At 50.1% G+C, this 19668-nt stretch overlaps 1 protein-coding gene across 1 annotated transcript in view; it reads left to right on the top strand.

The window, feature by feature from the left end:
- The window catches only part of RHEX (regulator of hemoglobinization and erythroid cell expansion), a 919952-nt gene that overhangs the window by 148946 nt on the left and 751338 nt on the right, over positions 1 to 19668 (top strand). The window lies entirely within an intron of this gene.

Here is a 19668-nt window from a genome sequence, read left to right as displayed (position 1 = left end):
GTAGAAACATTGGCTTGGGCCGGGCATGGTGGCTCATGCCTGTAATCCCAGCACTTTAAGAGGCCGAGGTGGGTGGATCACTGTAGGTCAGGAGTTCAAGACCAGCCTGGCCAACTGGTAAAACCCCATCTCTACTAAAAACACAAAAATTAGCCAGGCGTGGCGGTGCTGGCCTGTAATCCCAGTTACGTGGGGGGCTGCGGCAAGAGAATCACTTGAATCCGGGAGGTGGAGGTTGCAGTGAGCTGAGGTCGCGCCACCGCACCCCAGCCTGGGCAACAGAGTGAGACTCCATCTCAAAAAAAAAAAGAAAAGAAAAGAAAGAATCTGGGCCAGGCGTAATGGCTCACACCTGTAATCCCAACACTTTGGGAGGCCAAGGCGGGTGGGTCACCTGAGGTCAGGGGTTCCAGACCAGCCTGGCCAACATAGTGAAACCTCGTCTCTACTAAAAATACAAAATTTAACCAGGTGTGGTGGCAGGCACCTGAAGTCCCAGCTACTCAGAAGGCTGAGGCAGAAGAATCACTTGAAGCCGAGAGGCGGAGGCTGCAGTGAACCAAGATTGGGACACTGCACTCCAGCCTGGACAACACAGCGAGACTGTCTCAAAAAATAAAAAAAGAAACATTCGCTTTGTGTAGGAGCTGGGGTATCCAGAGGTGAGCTCGACAGACTCTTTCTCTGTGAACATCTTGAAATCTATCGGGAAAGACAGAGATAAAAATAGGTCAGTGACAACAGAGCTTGGTAAGTGCCAAAATAAAGTCAGGATCTGAGGAAGAGTACAGAGCAACAAACTGCCAGAGACGAGCTGGATCAGCAGGCAGAGCTCTGCCGGCTCCACGACACACCCATCATCACACACTTCACCCATCCCAGTGCCTCGTTAGCCTTCCAGCCAGAAAGTCCTTTTTTTTTTTTTTTTTTTTTTTTTTTTTTTAGATACGGTCTCACTGCTGTGCAGTGGCACGATCTCAGCTTACTGCAGGCATGAACTCCTGGGCTCAAGCCATCCTCCCACCTCAGCCTCCCGAGTAGCTGATGGGACCACACCCACCACTGCATCTGGCTCATTGTTTTTTTATTGTAGAGATGAAGTCTCACTACGTTGTAGAGATGAAGTTCACTATGTTGCCCAGGCTGGTCTTGAACTCCTGGGCTCAAGCAATCTTCCCACCTCGGCCTCCCAAAGCAGAAAGTCCTTTCTGTTACCTCATTTAAGTGTCCCTTGTCCAGCAGTGCTCAGTACACCTGACCATGGCCAAGGACCTCACGCTATGATCTCAGCAACTAGAAGACAAAGGGCCGTTAGGCCGGATGCGGTGGCTCACGCCTGTAATCCCAGCACTGTGGGAAGCCAAGGTGGGTGGATCATGAGGTCAGGAGATCGAGACCATCCTGGCCAACATAGTGAAACCCCGTTGCTACTAAAAATACAAAAATTAGCCAGGCGTGATGGCGTGCACCTGTAATCCTAGCTACTCAGGAGGCTAAGGCAGGAGAATCGCTTGAACCTGGGAGGCGGAGGTTGCAGTGAGTCGAGATCATGCCACTGCACTCCAGCCTGGTCGACAAAGCAGGACTCTGTCTCAAAAAAAAAAAAAAAAAAAAAAAAAGAAAGAAAAGAAAGAGAGAGAGAGAGAAAGAAAGAAAAGAAAGAAAGAAAGAAAGAAAGAAAGAAAGAAAGAAAGAAAGAAAGAAAGAAGGGAGGGAGGGAGGGAAAGAAAGAAAAAAAAGAAGGAAAGAAGGAAGGAAGGAAAGAAAGAAAGAAGAAGAAAGGTAACTGTGGAAAAGGATGATTAGGGACGCTAAGGAAGGTAAGAGGTATTTTATCCTTTTGTGCACATTTGCCTCAGCCTCAACTCCTCATCTCTGGTGACAAAAACGTTTCTTTCCCCCCGGGGACAGGGAGAAAAGGGAAGAGGTCAGAGTGTGTCTTTTGCATCAGCTGTTTTTCAAGTGAGAATAATCCTTATGCTGAAGCGGCATATTTTGGTGTGCATATTCTGTCCCTCTTCAGAGATACATGAGACGATATATGCAAAGCATTTTGCATTGTGAGATGCTTATTACTGTCACTTCACAGATGGGAAATTAGATCTAGGCACCTCTCAGGGGCCTGCCGGCAGAAGGTTGAGGAATGCGGGCTCTAAGCTACGTCTGTCGACTCCAAAGCCACACAGCTGCCCACACAAGGTAGCTCTTTTCCTCACCTCGCCCCCTGAGCTCTGGAACACCTTTGTTCCACCCAAACGAGAATGAAGCAGCAACAGAGGCAGCGGCAGGGGAACTGTAAGGTGGCCCCAAACTCAGACTGTCCCCAAGATGGAGGCCTCCTAGGGCCTCGGAGCACAGCAGTCCCCCACCAGGGGGACTTCCCTCTCCCACCTGCCCACTGCAGACTTGGCACCCCTGCTCCATGTGTCTGACCTCTGTGAACCTAAGTTTCCCCAAATGTACAATAGCCCTGACAGTCTGTCATTCTGTGCTTCCGTGACATCAGCCTTAGGAGTTTTCAGGGACCCAAACTTGGGCTTGACAGGGGGGCAGGATGGAGGCCCTGCCACTCGGACCAGACCAGGTTGTGGTGAGGGGCAAGGGTGGTGCCTCTAGGCACCAACCCAGACTAACCTCACTCTCTGCAGGCTCCCCTGGGGCCCTGAGGGAGGGTGGGGTGCTGGACAGGCCTGCTAGATGGGAGCAGGTTTGGAAGGAGGTTTGGGAAGGGTGCGGTGGGGAGGGTGTGCCGCTCAGGTTCAGTGTGATCACTAGAGAGGGGCACGCCTGCCTGCATCGTCTGCCATGCCAGACAGGGCAGGACAGCTTCTCCCCCAGCCTGGGCCTTTAGGATCCACTGTGTGACCATCCTGAGCCCCTTAGCAAGGTGTGAGCGGGGTTGGACACCCTCCCCTCAACATCCATTCAGTGCCAGCCACCAGCCCTACCTTGCTGCATGATGGGCAATCAGGGTAAGGGAGCCAAACCCCAGTTGCTCTCAGAGCTGTGAGGACAAGGGTGGAAAACCTGCCCTCACAGGCCCAGCTGGCCAGAGGGCTTGTCTCTTTCAGTCGCCCTCCCCCAGAGGGAGCAGGAGCAGACAATGGCCACCATGACTCACCAGTGAGCCATCTTCTCCTCCCCACCCCTCCAGCCTGGCCCACGACAGCTTAGCTTGTCCTCCAAGGGAGCTGCAGCCCCGCCTCCCAGGGCCGCCAGCTTCCTCTCTCTTCACCCAACCTAGCTCCCCCCCTGCTTGTGCAACACCACATCAGAGGGTTGTGAAGTGGAGAGGGAGGAGTTTGACTGCTGCAGACCCAGGCAGACAGAGCAGACTTCTTTTTGAAGGAGACAGAGGCTGCAGGGGCCCAAGTCCAGCCCGTACTCCCCTGCCCTGACCTACAAGGCATCACTCAGTCTCCCCAAACCCTAGGGAAGTGGTCATTGTCATTTATTTGTTCCTTTCTTAGATAGAGCTTGGATCCTGTCTGCAATTTATTCCTTCCTGCTAAACCAAGTATGTGAGGCAGAGGGAAATCCTATTCCACTCCAGGAGGGACAGGGCTCCCTGTTGGAAAGTATTTCCTTTTGCTAAGTTTCTATCTGCCTCCCAGTAGACTCCACCAGGCAGTATTTCAAGAAGTTAATGCCCACTTCCAATCCCCATCTAACCTATATTCTTTGCCGCAAGCTAAATACCCTTAGTTCTTTCAGTCATTTCTCCTAAGACATGGATTTAAGACCTTTTGACAGCTTGGCCTGTGTCCTCTGGAAACATTTCCATTTACCCAAGTTCTTCTTAAAACATGATGTCTTTGTCCAGGTGCAGTGGCTCACGCCTGTAATCTCAAAGTGGAGGCTGAGGGAGGAGCATCACCTGGGTCCAGGAGTTTGAGATCAGCCTGGGCAAGATGACAAGACCCCATCTCTACTTAAAAAAAAAAAAAAAAATTACTGATTCTCACCAAAAAAAAAAAAATATATTAGCCAGGCATGAAGACATGGGCCACCTAGTCAGGAGGCTGAGGTGGGAAGATCGCTTGAGCCTGGGAGATCAAGGCTGCAGTGAGCTGTGATCACGCCACTGTACTCTAGCCTACGCGACAGAGTGAGAATCCATCTCTAAAAAAACGAAACCAACCAACCAAAAAAAAAAAAAAAAACCCACAAAAAGCATGTTGTTTTGAACAGAGCACAGTGCTCCAGCTAAGGTCAGGCCAGCACAGAGGGTGCTAATGAAATTCACCTCGCAGGCTCTGGCACTGTGGTTCTCATGAGCTCTGTTGGCTTGCCGGCCTGCACTTGGTATTTTCAGACCCACAAAGGCATGTCCTCGTTGAGCAGGTCACATCGGTTCATGAATACTGCCACCAAGGATTTGAGGCCCCTCTGCCTGCCCTCGTGGAGGGAGCCCCAGGGCTCAGATGGTGGCTCTTAACAGGTTTTCATCAGACCCTTGAAGGGTCTCTTCCAAGAAAAATGCATCTACTCAAAAATTCTGTATATGACACCAGGACTCCCTGCAGGCCATCTTCAGATCCCAGGTTAGGAATCTCCATCTGGAAGCTGATACTGAAAAATAAATTCTGAGGCAGCCTTCCTATTCAAACTGTGGGGCTCAGGGCAAATTAAAAGTAACAGAGTAATAACCTCTCACGCGAGTGCTGTGCTCGACAACTCACAGTGCACGTTCACATACATTGCTGGGATAGAGCTTAGGGTCTGGATTATAATTGAATAAAGGAGGTCAAGGCCCAGAGAGGTCCAGTGGCTTGCTCAAGGTCACACAGCCAATCTGGGCAAAGTCACTCCAGACTCTTTTACCTTCATGGGGCCTCACAGAAGCCCAACACAATTTGTCCACCAGTGGGGAAGATACAATGGAGAACAGGGTGCATTTGGCCCCTGGGGAAACTGGTCTCGGCTGTGTTCAGCCGGCTCCTGCCGCTGCTCCACAGAGGCACACCCAGCTTGGCCTCTGTGGTGAGCTGTGGTTTGAGAGCCTCCCTCCTAACGAAGGCAGAGAGAAGGCCAGGTTGCCAGGCTGTGTCTTGTGAGAACGAGGGAACCAGAGGAGGGGCAATGGCAGAAACCAGACCTGAAGCCTGAACCCCAGGAACCCAGGGGACAAAGACTCCCCGGCCACCACTTGTCCCAAGACTGCAGACACCTCACTGGCCAGGAGCATACACCCAGGAGTATAAAATGTGGCCGGGCGGGGGGGGCATAGGAGTCATTCACATACAGGTACCAGACTTGACCATGGGAGACCAGTTTTTAAGTTTCCAAGGAATTCTTACTCCCTAAACATGTACTTGACCCAGAAAACTCTTCAGCCTGCAAGGCCCAACTCCCTCCACGAAGAATCTGTCCAGCGTCTGATGACTAAGGGGTCGGCTCCCTCCTCACGGCCCTGGATTCAGATCCGGCTGAGGCACCGCCTGGTCATTATCTGACTCCTGTAAAGACTGTGCCTCTAGTAGGCTGGAGCCCCGGACTCAACTCAGTATTTCACCCCTGCCCCTGGCAATAGGGGGTCAATGGACATTTGTTCAATAAGCGCTAGACACCAGAAAGGGTGAACTGTCTCTTGGCTTCAGTTGTTCTGTGACTTCAGGCTAAATCCAAAACGTCTGCGGTCAAAGAAGGCCATTGCCACCCCTCCCCACCCTGTTCCCTCTTAGGTGGAAGGCAATTGTGGCCTTTAGAAGCCCTCTGAAGAAGCGTCTAACAGCTTTTCTCAGGCCGAAATGGGAAAGGGTGAAGGTTTAGGAAAGAAAACTGTCATTCTTATGTCTTTCCCCAAACCAGATTATTTCCCTTCGCTCCCAACAGCTGGCAAAGACGTCTGGGCAGAGAAAGGGTCCTGACTTGGCGCACTGCTCTGCAGGCAGCTGGGTGACTCCAGCCTCTGTTGGTTTGCAGCGTGGGCCAGGGCCGGGGAGCTGCTGAGGGGCGGGCTCAGGCTTACAGTAGGTAGGCTGCTGCTTGGGCTTTCAACTATTACCTCTGATCACAATGAATTCATGAATTTATATTAGTTTTATGCATATCTCTTCCACTAGACTTCCAAGCTCTGGAGCGCAGGAACCACACTGTATTTAATTCTGGAGCCTCAGGGCCTGGCACAATGCCAAGCACACAGTAAGTGCTCAGTAAGTGCTAGAGACAAAAACCCACTGCAGCCTCCCTGCCAGCCTGATTTCTGGAGCATCCCTGTCTCTCTTAATGGAAAGAGCTTCTTAGAGCTTCCCATGCTGACCAGAGGAGGGACTGCCATGGTCATGGGCCCCTCTTCCCTATTACAGTTCTCTTAGCTGGAAGGCAGGGCCCTTCTCCTCTGAGCTGCTTCTGAGGCCACTTATTTGTTTATTTCCAAACCCAAAAATGCTTCTTAGATTTTCCTGCCACCTGACTTGAAGCTCTGACCACCCTAGCACTACTTCTGCTCTGTCCCATCCAGACCTCAAGCCAGATTCATTCCCCCAGCCCCAGACAAAGCACACCCCTATCACAACCATAACTATTTTTAGCAGAGCAGGAGGGAGGGGCTGCTGAATGACCTCACTGCCTATAGAGACTTCAGTTCCCTGCCTCCACCCACCCTTCACTCACCCGGTGTCACTTCCCCCTTTTAATAACAACAACACTGACACCAAGTTTCACTTCCACCACTTCCTGTGAGTTTTGTTCATCCTCAGCTGCTGAGGTTTCTAGAGGGTGGGTGAGTCTCTGGCCCAGCTGCGGGAAGTTCCCTCTGACTATAAACTCTACCCCTTAGCATTTAGAGGCTTGCCCTTCAGGTCCTCAGACACATTCACCTTTCTTTTTTGTTGCTGTTATTTTTTTTTTTTTTTTGAGATAGAGTCTCACTCTGTCGCCCAGGCTGGAGTGCAGTGGCACGATCTCGGCTCACTGCAACCTCTGCCTCCCAGCTTCAAGTGATTCTCCCGTCTCAGCTTCCTGAGTAGCTGGGATTACAGGCGTGTGCCACCATACCTGGCTAATTTTTGTATTTTTAGTAGAGGCAGGGTTTCTCCATGTTGGCTAGGCTGGTCTTGAACTCCTGACCTCGACCTCCCAAAGTGCTGGGATTATAGGCGTGAGCCACCGCATCTTTTTCAGACAGAGTTTTGCTCTTGTTGCCCACGCTGTAGTGCAATGGTGTGATCTCGGCTCACCGCAACCTCCGCCCTCTGGGTTCAAGTGATTCTCCTGCATCAGCCTCCCAAGTAGCTGGGATTACAGGCATGCACCACCACGCCCAGCTAATTTTGTATTTTTAGTAGAGACAGGGTTTCTCCATGTTGGTCAGGCTGGTCTTGAACTCCTGACCTCAGGTGATCCACCTGCCTTGGCCTCCCAAAGTGTTGGGATTACAGGCATGAGCCACCACACCTGGCCCACATTCTCCTTTCTAAAAGCTGTCCAGGATAGGGGATTCTCCATCCTTCCCTGGGTCAGAATCCCAATATCTGATCCAAGTTCATCCTGTTGTCTAACCCAAATCTCTCCTGCTATTAGGGTTGCCATATTTTGCAAGTAAAAATACGGAACACAGAACACTCATTTAAATTTGAATTTCAGATAAACAATGAATAGAAGACCAGGCGCAGTGGCTTACCCCTGTAATCCCAGCACTTTGGGAGGCTGAGGTGGGCGGATCATGAGGTCAGGAGTTCGAGACCAGCCTGATCAACATGGTGAAACCCCATCTCTACTGAAAATACAAAAATTAGCCAGGTGTGGTGATGTGCGCCTGTAATCCCAGCTACTCAGTAGGCTGAGGCAGGAGAATTGCTTGAACCCAGGAGACGGATGTTGCAGTGAGCCGAGACTGTACCACTGTACTCCAGCCTGGGCAAAAGAGCAAGACTCCATCTCACAAAAAAACCAAACCAAAACAAACAAACAAACAAAAACAAATGAATAACTTTTTAGTTAAGCATGTCCTATGTAATATTATACTAAAAAAATTCATTGTTTATCGGAAATTCAAATGTAACTGGATATCCTTTATTTTATCTGGCAACCCCCTGCCTGCTGTATTCCTTCTCTTTTTGTTTGGAGACAGTCTTACTCTGTCACCCAGGCTAGAGGGCAGTGGTGCGATCTCTACTCACTGCAGCCTCGACCTCCTAGGCTCAAGGGATCCTCCCACCTCAGCCTCCCAGATAGCTGGGATTACAGGCACATACCACCATGCTCAGCTAATTTTTGCATTTTTAGTAGAGATGGGGTTTCGCCACATAGCCCAGGGTGGTCTTGAACTCCTGGCCTCAAGTGATCCACCCGCCTCATCCTCCCAAAGTGCTGGGATTACAGGCATGAGTCGCCGCACCCAACCTTGTATTCCTTCACATGAAAGCAGCAGTTCTTAACCATTTTGATCTCAGGATCTCTTTATACTGTTAGAAATTACTGAGGACACCCAAAGAACCTTTGTTGATGTGGGTGAATGATAGCTACTGATATTTACCATGTTAGAAAGGAAAACAGACATTTTAAAAGTAGTAATTAAGGCTGGGCGTGGTGGTTCAAACCTGTAATCCCAGCACTTTGGGAGGCTGAGGCGGGCAGATCACTTGAGGTCGGGAGTTCGAGACCAGCCTGGCCAACATGGAGAAACCCCCATCTCTACTAAAAATACAAAAATTACCCAGGCATGGTGGCAGGCGCCTGTAATCCCAGCTACTTGGGAGGCTGAGGCAGGAGAATCGCCTGAATCCGGGAGGTGGAGGTTGCTGTGAGCCAAGATCACACCATGGCACTCCAGCCTGGGCAACAAGAGCGAAACTCCATCTCAAAAAAAAAATATATATATATATACAAAAATTAGCCGGGCATGGTGGCACATGCCTGTAATCCCAGCTACTCAGGAGGCTGAGGCAGGAGAATCACTTGAACCTGGGAGGTGGAGGTTGCAGTGAGCCGCGATCACCACGACACTGCACTCCAGCCTGGGTGACAGAGTAAGTCTCCATCTCAAAAAAAAAAAAAGTAGTAATTAAGATAACAGTAATATCTCATTATGTACATATGTACAAAAAATAATTTTCCAAAACAAAAAAATTATTGAGAAGAGTGGCATTGTTCTACATTATTTTACAAATATTTTTTGATTTTTCAATTTTAAATTATGGTAAAAAACATAACATAAAATTACCATCTTAACCATTTTTTTTTTTTTGGAAACTGAGTCTCACTCTGTCGCCCAGGCTGGAGTGCGGTGGTGCAATCTCGGCTCACTGCAAGCTCTGCCTCCCAGATTCAAGCGATTCTCCTGCCTCAACCTCTCGAGTAGCTGGGACTATAGGCACCCACCACCACGACCGGCTAATTTTTTGCATTTTTAGTAGCGACAGGGTTTCACCGTGTTAGCCAGGATGGTCTCGATCTGCTGATCTGGTGATTCGCCCACCTCAGCCTCCCAAAGTGCTGGGATTACAGGCGTGAGCCACCGCGCCCAGCCCATCTTAACCATTTTTAAGCATATAGTTCAATAGTGTTAAATATATTCATCGATTGAGACCAGAAGGTCAAGGTTGCAGTGAACCATGATTGCGCCACTGCACTCCAGCCTGGGTGACAGAGTGAAACTCTGCCTCAAAAAATAAATAAATATATTCACATAATTCTGCAGAGGTAGATTCTTATACCTCCATCTGCTGCATTCGGTATGTTGTAATATCGCACACCATGAAGTCTCTGGAAAACTCCACTGTACACTCATGAGAGAATGAGAGTGAAAAAGGCAAATGATGTTTCCTTATTATTAGTAAAACAGTTCTAGGCCTATAATCCAGCACTTTGGGAGGCCAGGTTGGGTGGATCACTTGAGTCCGGGAGTTCGAGACCAGCCTGGGCAACATAGTAAGGCCCTGTCTCTACAAAAAGTACAAAAAATTAGCCAGGGGTGGTGGCGCGTGCCTGTGGTCTCACCTGAGCCCAGGAAGTCAAGGCTGCAGTGAGCCATGATCACACCACAGCACTCCAGCCTGGGTGACAGAGCGAGACCCTGTCTCAAAACAACACCACCACCACCACCACCACCAAACCCCACTTCTGACTGTGTGTACCTTCTGAAAAGATCTGGGGAGCCCCCAGGGGTTCCTGGACCACACTTGGAGAACCAGTGCTCTAGCACAATGCCAGAGACTTCAGTGGTGATCGGTATCTACTCCTTTGCCCCGAAAGTTAATTTGGGATGGGGATGGTGTGACACCACACACATAATTTAATGCAATTCCAAGCTGGTTCTTTTTTCTGAGATGAGTGGTGCAGATGTGGGGAAAGTTGGGGCTAGAGAGACTGCCCCAAAAGGCCTGGGTATCGGACTCAGTTGTGAGGTGCACCAAGCTGACTTAGGAGAGAACTGCTGTTCTGTGTTCCCGGAACCTTTAAAGAGGCACCTAAAGAAAGTCAACCCTGCTAGGCAGGGAGACAGAATGAGTGAACCTGGTGGGAGGCCAGGGTCAAGGAGCCAGCTGTGTGCTGCCCACCCCACCCCCAACCATGACTGGCGAGGGAGGGAGTTGACCAACTCCACCCCTCACCCCTACCTGGCATCTGTCTGCCTATTCTTTTTTTTTCTCCCCTTTTTGTGGAGAATGGGGTCTTGCGATATTGACCAGGCAGGTTTTGAACTCCTGGGCTCAAGCTATCCTTCCGCCTCTGCCTCCCTAAGTGCTGGGATTACAGGTGTGAGCCACTACACCCGGTCTGTCTGCCCATTCTGACCCTCGTGGGCATTTCCAGCAAGGGCTGGGACAGCAAGGCTAATACTGCTTATGAGGAACGACTTGGGCTCTCAAAAATCTGCTCCAGTAACTCTGCTCCTGGGCCCAGGCGCGCAGAGCCCCACAGCTGGGGGGCTTATTCCTTGACTGACCAATCCAGTGATGCAAGAGTGGGGATTGAAAACAGCCAGTTTTCAGTCTAGCCACGTCAACACAAGCAGTCCCATGACAACCAGCTCCAATGGAACTGGGGCGTCTTCCTACACACATCCTTAGCACACTCACCTCTGTGCTGTTTTTTTTTTTTTTTTTAGACAGAGTTTTGCTCGTGTTGCCCAGGCTGGAGTGCAATGGCGCGATCTCGGCTCACCTCAACCTCTGCCTCCTGGGTTCAAGCGATTCTCCTGCCTCAGCCTCCCGAGTAGCTGGGATTACAGGCATGTGCCCGGTTAATTTTGTATTTTTAGTAGAGACGGAGTTTCTCCATGTTGGTCAGGCTGGTCTCGAACTCTTGACCTCAGGTGATCCGCCCGCCTTGGCCTCCCAAAGTGCTAGGATTATAGGCGTGAGCCACAGTGCCCAGCCACCTCTGTGCTGTTAACATCCATCCTGTAGGTGTTAGTTTATGGCCCCAACTTTATTATAAGTAAATTCCTTGAGGGAGGGGATGTGCCTCAATTGCTTCTGTATTTTCCATGGCACCTAGAACAATAGTAAGGTCTTAATAAATGTTGATGTGTTTATTAGGGAATGGGTTTTCACTTGATTTAACTATCAGATTCCCCTTTATAAGGGGCTGGGGCCAGGAAAGCGGGTGGAGGCCCTTTATTAAACATTTATTGAGTACCTGTTCTCACTCCTTAGGTTTTCTCTGGTGATGTATTGCTTACAAAGCATGTTCATGTGTTGTCTCATTTAATCCTTGCAGTAATGTGATGGGTGTGAGCTGACTGTGAAAGTGACTCTCTAAGTCATCGCAACGCACTCTGTGGGAAGAATGTGCTAGCCCAGCAAGGCTGTCTTTGTGATGTCCAATGTGTGCGTGTGTGGGGAGACACTCCCAAGAGCTGCGCTGGGGCAGGGTCTCCTGAACGGGGTTACCAGATGTATCTTGACAAAGAGGGTGGCACCACCATGAAGACCAATTCAACCAGCTCTCCTAGCCCAACTTCCATGCTCTTCAAGGAAACTTCCCACTGAACTTTGGAATACCCTTGTGTGAAATTGCCACAGGCAGTAAATGTGCTCATCAGCAAACCCACGTATCTGGTTGGTTTGACAGGGGTTTTGTTATTCATTAGAAATGAATGAATTGGCATGTTGGCTGAATCCATTCCTCTCCTAGAGCTCAGTGAGTCTGCTCCTGAGCCTCCTAGCCTGTTGATGATAAGCAAGGTTTCTGAGCAGCAAAGTGAGGCTCTGAATGGCAGACAGGTCTTCAGGTGAGCCCGGCCACCATGTGAGGCTCTGTTGGCAGGCCAGGCTCTCCCCAGGCCCCACCCGGCCTCACTAATGGCTCTTGGATTCACAGAGGACTGTACATTGGACTGGGAGACAGGGCAAGCCAGGGGTCCCTTGGCAGAGAAGGGATCCCTGCCAGTAGCTAGCCTGCTGTGAGTATGAAGTTGCCACTTACCAAGGACCCTCCTGATGGACACAACAAAGGTGATGGGTGATTGCTGCCAGGGCTCATAAAGAGGTGATTTGGAATCTAGCTGGGGGAACTTTGAAAGGTCATTGCACCTTGACCCTAGCTTCCAGGCGGGACATGTGGTGAGTTATGCTGAGGGTGCCCTCACAAGCCAGAGCTCAGGTTAATGCAGCTCGGAGCTAAGAGAATGGTGAGGAGGATGGAGGCAGTGGTGCTGGCTGGGCCCAGAACACCAAAGGCAGAGCTGAACACTTCCACTGGGAAGTGGGGGTTTTGGCTTCTTGGGCTGGGAAAATCCTGGCCGGCAGTGTCTGTTTATCAGGGAAGCTGAGTCAGACTGAAACCTATCTCTTAAAAAGCTCTGCTATTTCTGGGATTCCATCCGGTCAAAGCCAGCCTCCTCTTCCCTGGGGAATTCCTTTGGGGGTGGAGAGATAGAGGGGACAGACTGGCCTTTTCCTAGACGTGGAAACCTGAAATCTGAGTTTTTGCCCATTTATGGACCTGAAATCCCCTCCCCCATCTAGGATGACTCATCCCCCAGCTTGACCCAACTGCCCCTAGAGAGGGGAAAGGGTGAAACTGAGACGGTGGGATTAGCTCAGGGAGGGGGTTGGAGGCTGGAAAGAGAAAGGAAAAGACAACTGAAAAGGATGGGGAATTCCTTTGCAAAGAGATGGTGAGGAGAGGATTTCAGAGCCAAAAAGAGGCAGCATGAGAAAGAGAGAAAGATTTTCAGCCCAGAGGGAAGCTGCATGCCTGGCAGAGTAAAAATCTTCCAGGTTAAGGTAGATTCAATCCCTCACCTTGAGTAAATTCTGAAACTTTAGTGTGAACAGAACCACCTGCCATGCTTGTGAAAATGCAGAGATTCCCATGCCCTCCCTGGGCTGTGCTCCGCTTCCAGGCTCCTTCAGGGATCTGAAGTAGGAAGTTCTGAAACACAGAAAGAGGATTGAGTGGGAATCCTTCTCCCAGCCTGGGGCCTCTGCTGTATAAAGCGACTCACAACCCCTCTGCAGGGGCGAATGTCAGAGGCAGAGCCCTGGTCCAAGGGTGACATTTCTAACATTCTTTATTTATTTATTTTGAGACAGAATCTCGCTCTTTTGCCCAGGCCAGAGTGCAGTGGTGCAATCTCGGCTCACTGCAAGCTCCGCCTCCTGGGTTCACGCCATTTTCCTGCCTCAGCCTCCCGAGTAGCTGGGACTACAGGCGCCCGCCACCACACCCGGATAATTTTTTGTATTGACATTTCTAACATTCTTATAAAAATCTGTGAAAGACTTTGGCCAGGCCCAGTGGCTCAAGCCTGTGATCCCAGCACTTTGGGAGGCTGAGGCAGGTGGATCTCTTGAGGTGAGGAGTTCAAGACCAGCCTGGCCAACATGGCAAAACCCTGTCTCTACTAAAAATACAAAAAAGTTAGCTGGGCGTGGTGGCATGCACCTGTAGTCCCAGCTACTGGAGGAGCAGGGGGGCGCTGAGGTGAGAGGATCCCTTGCGCTCAGGAGGTGGAGGCTGCAGTAAGCTGTGATTGCACCATTGCACTCCAGCCTGGGCCACACGATGAGACCCTGTGTCAAAAAAAAAAAAAAAAAGACTTTTTATCAGGTAGAGAAAGCCAGTCCCCACCAGGCCAAACATGCCTCCTCATCGCAGCACTGCCCACCTCCCCACATAATCATATCAGAGAAGCTTTGGAAAGAACTGCTTTCCTAGTCAATACAATCCTAGAATCTTTACAGCCAGAAGGGACTTCTTCAGGTATCATCTGGTGGGATTTTCCACCTGAAGCAGAAATTCCTTCTAGCAACAGCCCCCACATCTCTATCTCCAACCCAAATCTCTCAAACTCCAGGCTCCTCATACCACTTATTTTTGCCTGGAGGCCTAAGTGCCTCTGACTTCACCTCACACCTCCTCCATTTGCAAGTCTTCCCCCACTCAGCTAATGGACACTCCACCCTCCAAGTTTCTGAGGCCAAAGACCATGGAGTGATTCTTCGTTTCTCTCTTTCTTTCATACCCTACATCTAATCCATCGGGAAAGCCTGTTGGCTGTAGCTTCAGAATATATCAGAAATCTGACAACTTGTCATTTCTTTACTACTGACTCCAGTCCAAGCCCCATCACCTCTTTCCAGAATTGGACAACGTCAACCCTCCCATGGCTAGTCTCAACAAGCAGAAGAATTTTTTTTAATTCTATCTAAAAAAAAAATGTCATTCCTCTGCTCGGAACTTCTTGGTGGTTGGCAATTTCATTCTGAATAAAATCCACAGCCCGTATAATGGTTCACAAGGCCCTGTGTAATCCACCTTCCCCACCCTTGTTACCTCTCCTGACACGTCTTCTGCTACTCTCTCATGCACTCTGCTCCAGCATCAATGGCTGTTCTAGAACTTGCAACCTGCTCTTGCCTTGAGGCCTTTGCAATGGTTGTTCCTTCCACCCTGAACACTGTTCCCCCAGATAGCCACATAGCTTGCTCCACCCCTACCCCCTGCCACCAGGTCTTTGTTCAAATGCCACCTTCTCAGGAAGGCCTTCTCTGATCACCCTTATTTAAAATTTCAATCCTTGTCTCCTCTCCATCCCCGTACCCCATCCTAATTATTAGTATTTTCCTAATTCTTCTCATGACTATTTATTTATTTATTATTATTTTTTTTTTGAGATGGAGTCTTGCTCTATCGCTTAGGCTGGAGTGCAGTAGCAGTGTCTTGGCTCACTGCAACCTCTGCCTCCTGGGTTCAAGCTATTCTCCTGCTTCGGCCTCCTGAGTAGCTGGGATTACGGGCGCCTGCCACCATGCCCAGCTAATTTTTGTATTTTTAGTAGAGACAGGGTTTCACCATGTTGGCCAGGCTGGTCTCGAACTCCTGACCTCAGGTAATCCTGCCTTTCTCTGCCTCCCAAAGTGCTGGGATTACAGGCATGAGCCACCATGCCAGGTCTATTTATTTATTTACTTATGAGACAGCGCCTCACTCTGTTGCCCAGACTGGAATACAGTGGTGCAATCTCTGCGCACTGCAACCTCTGCCTCCCGGGCTCAAGCAATCTTCCCACCTCAGCCTCCCAAGTAGCTGGTACTACAGGTGTGTGCTACCATTCCTGACTAATTTTTCTTCTTTCTTTCTTTTTAGAGATAGGTTCTCACTCTGTTGCCCAGGCTGGAGTACAGTGGTACAATCTTGGCTTATGGCAGCCTTGACCTCCCAGGCTCAAGCAATCCTCCCACTTCAGCCTCCCAAGTAGCTGAGACTACAGATGTGAACCACCACCCCTGTCTAACTTTTGCATTTTTTTGTAGAGACAGGGTTTGGCCATGTTGCCCAGGCTGGTCTGGAACTCCTGGACTCAAGTGACCTGCCCGCCTTGACCTACCTCCCAGAGTGCTGGGACTATAGGCTTGAACCACTGCGCCTGGCCATGGCCTTTTAATATACTATATCATTTATTTATTTACTATACTTGTCTGTCTTTCTCCACTAGAATGGATGCCCCATAAGACAAAAATCTCAGCTTTGTTCACAGATATATCTCCAGAGCCTGGAACAGTATACACTGGTGGCACTCAGTAAATACTGAATGAATGACTGAATGAACATCATACTTTTTTTTTTTTTTTTTGAAACAGAGTCTTGCTGTGTCCCCCTGGCTGGAGTGCAGTGGCGTGATCTCGGCTCACTGCAATCTCCACATTCTGGGTTCAAGCGACTCTCTTGCCTCAGCCTGCTGCATAGCTGGGATTACAGGCATGTGCCACCACGCCTGGCTAATTTTTATAATTTTAGTAGAGACTGGGTTTCATCATGTTAGCCAGGCTGGTCTCGAACTCCTGACCTCAAGTGACCCACCTACCTCAGCCTCCCAAAGTGCTGAGATTACAGGCATGAGTCACTGCACCTGGCCTGCATGAATGTCCTATGTAGGTGGTTGCCTTATCAAGCTGAATCTAGTGTCTCAGTGGCCCCCACTCACTGGTCCTGGTCCTGGTCCTGGTCTTGCTCTCTGAGCCATGGCCTGTACATCTATTCTCTTTTCCAGAAGATCAACCCTGTCATCTATTATGTGATTCCCACCCACTCCCCTTCCCCTACTTTAAAAGTGCCCAGACTCTTCAGCTAAGACCCAGGACTCTTCGTTTGTCCTGGATCCATCCTTGTCCTCAAGACCTGTGGGCTATCAGTCAGCGGGCTTCAGATTCTGACTTGCAGAGCTGAAGTCCACCTCTAGAAGCTCTACTGGAGTGTGGGCATTGTGCTTTGCAGGGAACTGTTGCTTCCCAACAGTGCTCTGCATCACTGTCTCCCCTCTCACTTTATCTGCCCAAGGAGGGCCCAAGGCAGCTGATGGGATGGGGCAAGGGGAGAGGTGAAGGGGTCATCCTGATGGTGGGGACTAACATGCCGCTGCAGTTTCCCTCCCTCTACACAGAGGACTGCCTGGACTTGGCCCGGGAAAGGGCTGAGGACGGGGAGAGGATTCCTACCAGGATTTCTTTTTTTTTTTTGAGACGGAGTCTTGCTCTGTCACCCAGGCTGGAGTGCAGTGGCGCAATCTCGGCTCACTGCAAGCTCTGCCTCCCAGGTTCACGCCATTCTCCTGCCTCAGCCTCTCCGAGTAGCCGGGACTACAGGCGCCCGCCACCACGCCCAGCTAATTTTTTTTGTATTTTTAGTAGAGACAGGGTTTCACCGTGGTCTCGATCTCCTGACCTCGTGATCCGCCCGCCTTGGCCTCCCAAAGTACTGGGATTACAAGCGTGAGCCACCGCGCCCGGCCACCTACCAGGATTTCATGGTCCTGGTTGCAGAAGGCCCTTTGCTGTCTCTCAAAGCTGCTTCCCCACCTCCCCCAACCCTCGTCATCGTCTGGGTTCTTCACATTCCGGAAGCACTGATGTGGCACTAAATATTCCTGCAGCTTCAGCCTTCTCCCTTGGGGGCCCACGTCATCGCTGTGAGCCTGGTTTCTGGAATGTTTTTGATATGAAGCATCCAGGCAGGTGAGGGGAAGGGCTGTGCAGGGTGGGATCCACAGTCGACCTCATCTAGGTCTCTTTGGAACCAAGAAAATAGATATTCTCTTCCAGCTCAGATTTTCTTTCCCCAGAAGGCTTCCCCCACATCCACCCCCTCACCTTGCCCACCCTTCCCTCCACCTGGCTTAGAAGAGGTTACATTAGCAGATGCAGGAGGACCAAATGGTTATGTTAGGACACAGATGTTAGGACTCTCCTTTCCTGAAAGTCCACCTCCCCCAGCCCCTGCTGAGACAGCACTGATGGAAAGGGCTGTGTCCTCTCCCTCCCTCCCCATTCCACACCCTGCGCTTCCCTTAGGTACAGGCTCTCCCTCCACTGTGTCCTCCTCTCCTCCATCCCCTGCAATTCTAGTCCTGTCCCTCACCCTTCAGCTTCTCGCCAGGCACGGTGGCTCATGCCTGTAATCCCAGCACTGGGAGGCAGAGGCGGGCGGATCATGAGGTCAGGAGATTGAGACCATCCTGGCTAACATGGTGAAACCCCGTCTCTACTAAAAATACAAAAAATTAGCCGGGTGTGGTGCAGGCGCCTGTAGTCCCAGCTACTTGGGAGGCTGAGGCAGGAGAATGGCGTGAGCCCGGGAGGCAGAGGTTGCAGTGAGCGGAGATCACACCACTGCACTCCAGCCTGAGCTCACTGCAACTCTGCCTCCAGGTTCAAAAATCTCTGCCTCAGGCTCCAACACTGGACTACAAAATCTCACCATCCTGGCTAGAGACGGGATTTCACCATGTTGGCCAGGCTGGTCTTGAACTCCTGACCTCAGGTGATCCACCCACCTTGGCCTCCCAAAGTGCTGGGGTTACAGGCATGAGCCACCACACCTGGCTTCATTCTCTTCTTTCTTAGCTTTCTCTTGGGGCTTGTGGAGACTAGGAAAGGGCACTTGGGAAATTGGCATATTCCTTGTGCCTGCAAAAGAACCTGGCATATAATGGATGCTCATATAATAGATATGGCATATAATAAATATTTATAAATAAACCTGGCATGTAAATTTATAGTTCCTTCACTTACATTCTTTTATCCAATTCTCCAAACCCCATGCAGTTCAAGCGAGTCTGTGGGATGCCAAACCTGGGTTTGAGGTCTGATTTCCCCATTTGCTATCAAGTTCCTTTTTTCTGAGACAGAATCTCGTTCTGTCACCCAGGCTGGAGTGCAGTGGCACAATCTCAGCTCACTGCAACTTCCGCCTCCCAGGTTCAAGGGATTTTCCTGCCTCAGCCTCCCGAGTAGCTGGGCCTAGAGGAGTGCACCACCATGGCCGGCTAATTTTTTGTATTTTCAGTAAAGTCAGGATTTCACCATGTTGGCCAGGCTGGTCTCGAGCTCCTGACCAGTGATGCTTCTGCCTCGACCTCCCAAAGTGCTGGGATTACAGATGTGAGCCACTGCACCTGGACTACTTAATGTTTTTGAGTCTCCATTTCTTTTATAAAATGAGAATGATAAAAATAGTACTGAACTAACAAGACTATCGTGAGCATTACATGAGGTAACACACCTAAAGGGCTTGACCCATAAGCACTTAGTGAATGGTAGCCCCTATTATTATCTCCGAAGATGCAGTTCTTTCCATCATCCAAACTCTCTTTTTTTTTTTTTTTTTTTTTTTTTGAGACGGAGTCTCGCTGTCGCCCAGGCTGGAGTGCAGTGGCGCGATCTCGGCTCACCGCAAGCTCCGCCTTCCGGGTTCACGCCATTCTCCTGACTCAGCCTCCCGAGTAGCTGGGACTACAGGCCCGCCACCGCGCCCGGCTAGTTTTTTATATTTTTAGTAGAGACGGGGTTTCACCGTGTTAGCCGTGATGGTCTCGATCTCCTGACCTTGTGATCCGCCCGCCTCTGCCTCCCAAAGTGCTGGGATTACAGGCATGAGCCACCGCGCCATCCCCAAACTCCCTTTCAACATGATCTGAACCAATAACAATTTCTCATTGAATTTATTGCATGCTACCTTACCCCCAGTCTGTAACCTCCTTGAGGCTAAGATCTTTTGTTTTTTTTTTTTGTACCAGGGATACAGCAATTACCTCTGTCTTCTACTAAGCTTAGCACACAAAAGGGCTTGATTCATGAGAGGAATGAATAAAGGAGCACTGCTAACCCCACAGCTGAACTCTAAGCTTCTGGAGATAAACCCACCCCCTGGATTTTGTCCATGTTTACCCAGAGTCTAGCCCAGAGTTCCAGCACTGAGTAGGACCTCAGAGACTTA

The sequence above is a fragment of the Hylobates moloch genome, unplaced genomic scaffold, assembly GCF_009828535.3.
Source record: "Hylobates moloch isolate HMO894 unplaced genomic scaffold, HMol_V3 SCAFFOLD_18, whole genome shotgun sequence".
NCBI lineage: Eukaryota > Metazoa > Chordata > Mammalia > Primates > Hylobatidae > Hylobates > Hylobates moloch.
Note: the sequence above shows the minus strand (reverse complement) of the source record. Positions and strands in the feature narration are given on the sequence as shown.